The following is a 7503-nucleotide window of genomic DNA, read 5'->3' on the forward strand; positions in this document are numbered from 1 at the left end:
CCGGCCCTCTCCTTGGTGCTGCTCCCTCCCGGCTCCCTGCCCAGGCTCCAGCCTCTGGAAGCCAGGAGGGAGTGGAGCGAGGCCGGGCCCGGACACACTGGGGAGGCTCCTTTTGACCGGTTGGTCCTCTGCAGAGCCACGGGCTGCCCCCTGAAAATTTATTACCCTCTCTGCTGTTCCGTCTACACAGTGACTGAGCCCCTTCTGTATGCTGTGTGTCAAATGCTCGAGGCGATGACTGTCCTTTGAGGGAGTGTTTTTGTTTCCTAGGGTGCCCGTTACAAATGACCATGAAGGGGGTGGCTTAAAGCAACAGAAATTCTTTCTCTCACAGTTCAGGAGGCCGGAGGCTGGAAATCAAAGTGTTGGCAGTCCATGCTCCCTCTGAAGGCTGCTGGGGAGAATCCTCTCTGGCTTCCTCCAGCTCTGGGGGCTCCAGGCCTTCCTTGGTTATGGCCACATCACTCCCCTCTCTGCCTTGTCTTCACATGGCCTTTTCTACTCTGTGTATATCTCCCTGTGTCCTCCTCTCCTTTTCTTTCTTTCTTTTTTTAAATTAATTAATTAATTAATTTTATTCTTTGGCTGCACTGGGTCTTCGTTGCTGCGCGGGGGCTTTCTCTAGTTGCGGCCAGCGGGGGCTACTCTTCGTTGCAGTGCGCAGCCTTCTCACGGCGGTGGCTTCTCTTGTCGCGGAGCATGGGCTATAGGGTGCACGGGCTTCAGTAGTTGCTGCACGCAGGCTCAGTAGTTGTGGCACATGGGCTTAGTTGCTCCATGGCATGTGGGATCTTCCCAGACCAGGGCTCGAACCCGTGTCCCCTGCGTTGGCAGGCGGATTCTTAACCACTGCACCACCAGGGAAGTCCCCTACTCTCCTTTTCTTACAAGGACACCAGTCATCAGACTTAGGGTCCACCCTAAATCCAGGCTGATGTCATCTGGGGATCCTTAACTAATGACATAGGCAAGGACCCTGGTTCCATATAAGGTCATATTCGGAGGGCCTGGGTGGACATGAATTTCGAGAGCCCCCTTTTTAGTTTTTTTATTTTTTTACTTTTTGCCTACACCGTGCAGCTTGTGGAATATTTGTTCCCCCACCAGGGACTGAACCCGGGCCCTCAGCAGTGAGAACACGGAGCCCTAACCACTGGACCACCAGGGAATTCCTGAAGGACCCCTTTTTAGAGATGAGGAAACCGGGGACCAGGGAAGCAAGGTGGTTGGTCCGGAGTCCCCCCAGCTGGAAAGTGACGGAGCGGAGTCAGGATTCAAACTCAGGCCCCATGGCCCCAGGAACCACTGTAATATTTCTGCCGGAGACCAGCATCTGCAAGAATTCCTACCCTGCACGTCCAGGCAGGAGGTAAAACAAGTAGGAAATCCTCAGCTTCGGGGAGCAAAACACTGTCCCATCCTCCAGTCACTCTCTAACTTCAGCTGGTGAACAAATCCCCGAACGGAGTTTGTAAAATCCCTCTCAGAGGTTCTGACCCAGTCAGCCGGATCTGCATTGTAAACAGGACCCTAAACCCCAGATGACCAGGTACACGTGATGCAGGTGGGTCCAAAACCATCCATGTCCTGAGAATCCCCGAAGCGTCACTGAGATCAGACCCTGGGGTTAAGATCAGCCCGTCACAGCTCAAGGCAGGAGCAGGGAGCACAGCTCAGCCAGAGGGACCACTCCCCGTGTCTGTGCCAGATGAGCCCAGAGGGCCAGGCCTGCCAGGGACCAGAGGGCCTCTTCCCACCACAGCCAGCTGGTGCCGAGCAACCCAAGGAGGAGAGTTTGGATTCAAACTCCCATTCCTGAAGGAGCTAATGCAAGCTCATTCTGGGAGAGCCCCAAGGCAGCTCTGGGCTCTGCCCAAACCCCAGCATGGAGGATTTGGAAAGGCCCAGAGACTGAGCCCAAACCCTCTTTCCCCTTTGCAATCCCAGCGCCAATGGCTTTTCCCCGAGACCAGCCCTTTCACAGTGGTGTCATCTGTGCTCCCTCAGTGCCAAGCGATGATGGAAATCCGGCATTCCAAGCCGTCCCAGCCAACTGGAGCTGCAGCCTCGTACCCTAGGGCGTACAGCTCCTGTCCACCACCCAAAGCGGGGAGGAAAACAGGTACAGCTGGTGAACAAGACGTCCTTGGCACCTCATTAGAGCCCTCTGTACCACGTCTCATGAAAAGACATGAGCTCAGCTTTTGGACCAACCACCCAGGTCTCCAGGGCCACTGCAGTGGGCAGTGGCCACACCCAGAATCACCTCTGGCTTAAAATTCACTGCAAGTCCCAAACCCTCTGAGGTTTAAGAAGGGAAAGAACAGGGAAAAAAGGAAGGAAAGGAGTCACACCATCCAGGCGGCCCTGTGAAATAAGGAAGCATCCCAGGATGCCCGGAGAGTAAACATCCACTGTGTTTGGGGTTCGTTTGTTTGTTTGTTTGTTTCTAACAAACTTTTTTTTTTTTTTTTTTTTCGGGCCTCTCACTGTTGTGGCCTCTCCCGTTGCGGAGCACAGGCTCCGGATGCGCAGGCCCAGCGGCCATGGCTCACGGGCCCAGCCGCTCCGCGCCATATGGGATCCTCCCAGACCGGGGCACGAACCCGTATCCCCTGCATCGGCAGGCGGACTCTCAACCACTGCGCCACCAGGGAGGCCCACAAACATTTTTTTAATTGAGGTAAAATTGGTATATAACATTATGTTACAGATGTACAACATAGTAATTCGATATGTGTGTACACTACAAAATAATAGACCACAATAAGTCTAGTTCCATTATTACCATACAATCACGCCCCTTTGCCAATTTCACTCACCCCTCCCCCTTCCCCTCTGGTAACCTTTTATTTGGTATTAAGACATGGACCATCTATGTTCCTTTTTTTTTTTTTTTTTTTTTGCAGTACGCGGGCCTCTCACTGTTGTGGCCTCTCCCGTTGTGGAGCACAGGCTCCGGATGCGCAGGCTCAGTGGCCATGGCTCACGGGCCCAGCCGCTCCGCGGCATGTGGGATCTTCCCAGACCGGGGCACGAACCCGTGTCCCCTGCGTCGGCAGGCGGACTCTCAACCACTGCGCCAGCAGGGAAGCCCTATGTTCCTTTTTTTCTTTAACTTCCTTTTTTTTTTTTTTTTTTTTTGACTGTGCAGTGAAAGCACCAAGTCATAACCACTGGACCACCAGGGAGTTCCCAACATGGACCATCTAAACGTAATGATGCAGGTATGTCCAAACCAGGTTTCTTCCTCTTCCCCATTGCAATTTATCTTTTCCTAATTTTCTTATTCCTCTTAGCACATTCAGGGTATAACACATTATCTTCTGGGTCTGGGGATGGGAAAGTGCAGGCAAGTAACGTAAACAGAGATCATCCTCCAGGGAGTGTCAGGCACCCAGGCCTGACCCACATGGAACTGCAGGCAAACCCAACCTTCTGTGTCTGCCAAGAGTGATCTGCCAGGGACCACACACCACTGGACAACTGAGGCTTGTGGCAGAAAGGACTCAACAGAGGTGGGAAGGAGCTGTGAATTCACAGCCTTAGGTTGAACGTTCTTGCAGCAATTCTTGACCATGCTGCCAACGTGGCTTCCTGAGCTGAAGTTATCACTCCAACCACAGTAGACCTTTCCTGCTCTCCCTCATCCTACTTTTCCGAACACCTGTTCTATTGGTCACCATCTTGCGTTTCCTTGAACGTGACTGCAATCTGGACTCCTGTGATGACTGAGGAATACACTGATCTTTTACAGGATAAGCATGTTTCTGGAGTCTCAGATAAACCCCTATTTTCTGGCCATCGGTACAGTTCCATAAGGTGTCCCAACTCACTTTATTAATTGGAAGCATCATGGTCGGCAAGGGATAAACTGGTTTACTACAACTAGATTTGGGGCAAGCCTTGAACTCTTCGTTTGTTTGAGGAGGATGAGCTTGATCATTTGTATTCGGTGGCTCCACACTGACTTCTTTTTTTATATTTTTATTTATTTATTTATTTTGGCTGTGCCGGGTCTTAGATGTGGCACACGGGATCTTTGTTGTGGCACGCGGGATCATTTAGTTGCGGCACGCAGACTTCTTAGTTGCGGCACGCAGACTGCTTCTTAGTTGCGGCATGCATGCGGGATCTAGTTCCCTGACCAGGGATCGAACCCGGGCCCCCTGCATTGGGAGCGCAGAGTCTTACCCACTGGACCACCAGGGAGGTCCCTCCACGTTGACTTCTGAAGTTAAAGAAACACCTGGTTCCCTTTGATGGTCTTCAACAAGTCCCTCATTCACTGGAATCAATATAAGAGTCACATTTTCCTCATCTCCTGCCTCTTCAAAGAAATTCTTCTCGTAATTTGGGTATGCCATTTTTCTGTGGTTTTTAAACAATTTTTTATTGAGGTGGGATTCACATAACATAAAATGAACTATATAAAGTGAACAACTCAGTGGCATTTAGTACATTCACAGTGTTGTGCAAACACCACCTCTATTTGGTTCCAAAACATTTTTATCACACAAAAAGGAAACCCCCTGCCCATTAAACCACAATCACTCCCGTTCCCCCTCCTCCCAGCCCCTGGCAACCACCAATCTGCCTTCTGTCTCTGGATTTACCTGTCCTGGACATTTCATATAAATGGAGCCATACTATATGAAACTAGACATCTGTTGTTCGTAGCTGCCCAGCGCCCCATATCCCCCTCTTCTGATCGCAGCGCCCACATTTCATTTTGGGGAAGCCACCCCACCGCTCCCCTAAGTCCACTTGGCTGTCCACCCGCTGCGTGCAGGGGCGGGCGCATGACTCAAACCTGGCGAATCAGTCAGCGTGATTGGTTCAGGGATGGGCTTGTGACTCGATCTCCCCCAGTGAGAGCAGCCACAGGACTTCTGGAGCCAGTGGCTTCTCTGCTTGGCTCACTGAATCAGCAGAATGGGAGAATGGGGTTGCTGGCGGCCACCTTTGTCACCATGGAAGGAGTACCCACCTGGGAAAGAAACCCACCTGAAGGAAAGCAGAGACAAAGCACTGAACCCGCGCAAAGGGCTCGTGTGTCCGAAGCAAAGAAAGCCAAACTGAGGGCGGGAGTTTGCAACAAAGCAAGGATTTTGTTGCAGGGCACCAAGCAAGGGAATGGGAGACAAGTCTCAGATCCACTCCAACTTGGTCTCTGAGTTAGGGATTTCTAAAGGGGAAGAACAAAGGAGCTGGGGTTAATCATCTTAATCATCTGTGGTCTATGTGTCTTTGAACCTGTGGTCTGTGAACCAGGGGGCATCTGTGTCGACATAATCTGTACAGGTCATCTTGACCTGGAAGGTATCCCAGAACATCACATAAACTGTGATGCTTATTGGAAAGCTGTGGCTCAAGGCACATGACCTTCACTATTCCTTATTAATTAGGCAAACGTGATCAAACAGGTATGGCTTAGGACAGAGAGGAATAAGAAGACCAAGAACAGAAACCTGGGTATTATTTTAATTATAAATTAATCATTATAATGACTAATAAATTTTAATTATAATTATAAAATTTAAAATTATAAATTTTAATTATAAATTATTTTAATTATAAATTAGTCGGTTTCAGCGGGAGGCTGGTTCTTGTCCACACTGTCTGAGCACCTGGATTCAACTCTGCCTGAAGGTAGCACTATCCTCAAAACATTTCACTTTTGAAAGTCGATCACATCCTTTTGTGATCAAGCTGATTGGAACTGGGTTTCTGTAATATGCAACTAAAAGAGACCCAAACAATACATGTGGCATTTCACTCACCTGCCTTTGCATGCTCCCATCCTTTATGAAATAAAATACAACTCCTTAGCAAGGAACATACAGTCTTCCTGATGCAGCCCTGTCTCTTTCCTCCTTCATCTCTTGTAACACCCCCTCCTTGTTTAATATGCCAGCCACACAGTTCATACACACACACACACACACACACACACACACACAATGCTTTTCCTGCCTTAGGGTCTCTGCTCTTTCTGTCTCCTCTCTCCAGAATGCTCTCATCACCCCCACCCGACTCCCAAACACTTAACTCATCCCTTATCACTTGATTCAGTCATTACCTCCTCCAAAAAGCCTTCCCTGACTCAGTGCCCCACCTCTCCTCCAGCAGAAAGGCATGTCCCCCGGGCTCCACACAGCCCTGCGTGCGATTCAGTCACAGATCTTGCCCACACATTGTTGTTCATTATCTGCCCATGTCTGGTCTCCACCCAGCCCAAATAGGGATCCTCCAGGGCCAAGTGTGTGCCTGGCTCTGCTGACAGTATAGTGCTTGGGCTACAGTGAGGCTGAACTGCTTTATTTTTCTTTTTCTTTAGTTTTTTGGCTGTGTCGGGTCTTAGTTGCGGCATGTGGGGTCTTCGCTGAGGCCTGCGGGATCTTTCGATACGGTGCGGGCTCTTCGTTGCCCCGAGGCATGTGGGATCTTAGTTCCCCCGACCAGGGATCGAACCCGCATCCCCTGCATTGGAAGGCGGATTCTTTACCACTGGACCACCAGGGAAGTCCCTGAACTGCTTTAAAAGAAAGCTTATTTCCCAAGTTTTTCCCAAAGATTTAAATTTATGCAGCAGCCTTCATCCAGGCAAGCGTCAGCTCTGTTCTGTCCTGTACTTAAGGATGCAATGTCCAAATAGAGACACAGACATAGAAAACAAATGTATGGATACCAAGGGGGGAAGGGAGGGCGAGGTGGGAGGAGTTGGGAGATTGGGACTGACACTATACACTATCAATACTATGTATAAAATAGAGAACTGATGAGAACATACCGTATAACACAGGGAACTCTACTTAATGCACTGTGGTGTCCTAAATGGGAGGGAAACCCAAAAGGGAGGGGATATATGTATATGTGTGGCTGATTCATTTTGCTGTGCAGTAGACACTAACACAACATTGTAAAGCAACTATACTGCAATAAAAAGTAATTAATAAAAAAATAAAAATTCAGATTCTGAAAATCAAAAAAAAAAAGGATGCAATGTCTAATATTTCAGTGATTGGTCTTTGTTTTGGCTGAGATTGGACTCTGGAGCCCTCCCCTCCCTGGAGCCACACCACCCCCGCCCATGGTTGGGGGAAGGCGAGGATGGGGAGAGATGGGACCCGCTCACAGGGAGGCCTCTGACTCCTACTGTTGATGCCGGGGAGCACGGAGATCTCTCCCCCAGCCTGGGATGATCCTGATCAGGCCCTTCGATGCCACCCAAAGCCTGTCTAAGGCTTTTCGTAGCAGCCACAATCATGTCTTTAAATGTGAGAGCCCGGAGGCTGTCAGAGGGGGTCATCTGTCGTCCCCACTTCCTCACCGAAGACTGATCTGCAGACCAGCCAAGGCAATCAAGTCAGGCCTCTGCCTGCCTCTGGCTAGCTGGCTCCATGCACTTAAATGCAATGTCTGAGCCTCCGTGAGCAGAGAGGGGCGTCGGGAGGTGACAGTGACAGGGTGGGGCTAGGAGCCTGCCAGGCACGCTTTTCC

The 7503-nt window shown here is 50.1% G+C and overlaps 1 pseudogene across 1 annotated transcript; it reads right to left on the reverse strand.

Annotated features, from left to right (window-relative positions):
• Nucleotides 1–2896: 2896 nt before the first annotated feature.
• Nucleotides 2897–3992, reverse strand: LOC309800892 (developmental pluripotency-associated protein 2-like; annotated as a pseudogene). Its single transcript has one exon. The product of its transcript is annotated as a developmental pluripotency-associated protein 2-like (transcript).
• Between the last annotated feature and the right edge of the window lie 3511 nt (nt 3993–7503).

Source organism: Mesoplodon mirus, assembly GCF_964341445.2.
Source record: "Mesoplodon mirus genome assembly, chromosome: 3".
In the NCBI taxonomy this organism is placed as follows: domain Eukaryota; kingdom Metazoa; phylum Chordata; class Mammalia; order Artiodactyla; family Ziphiidae; genus Mesoplodon; species Mesoplodon mirus.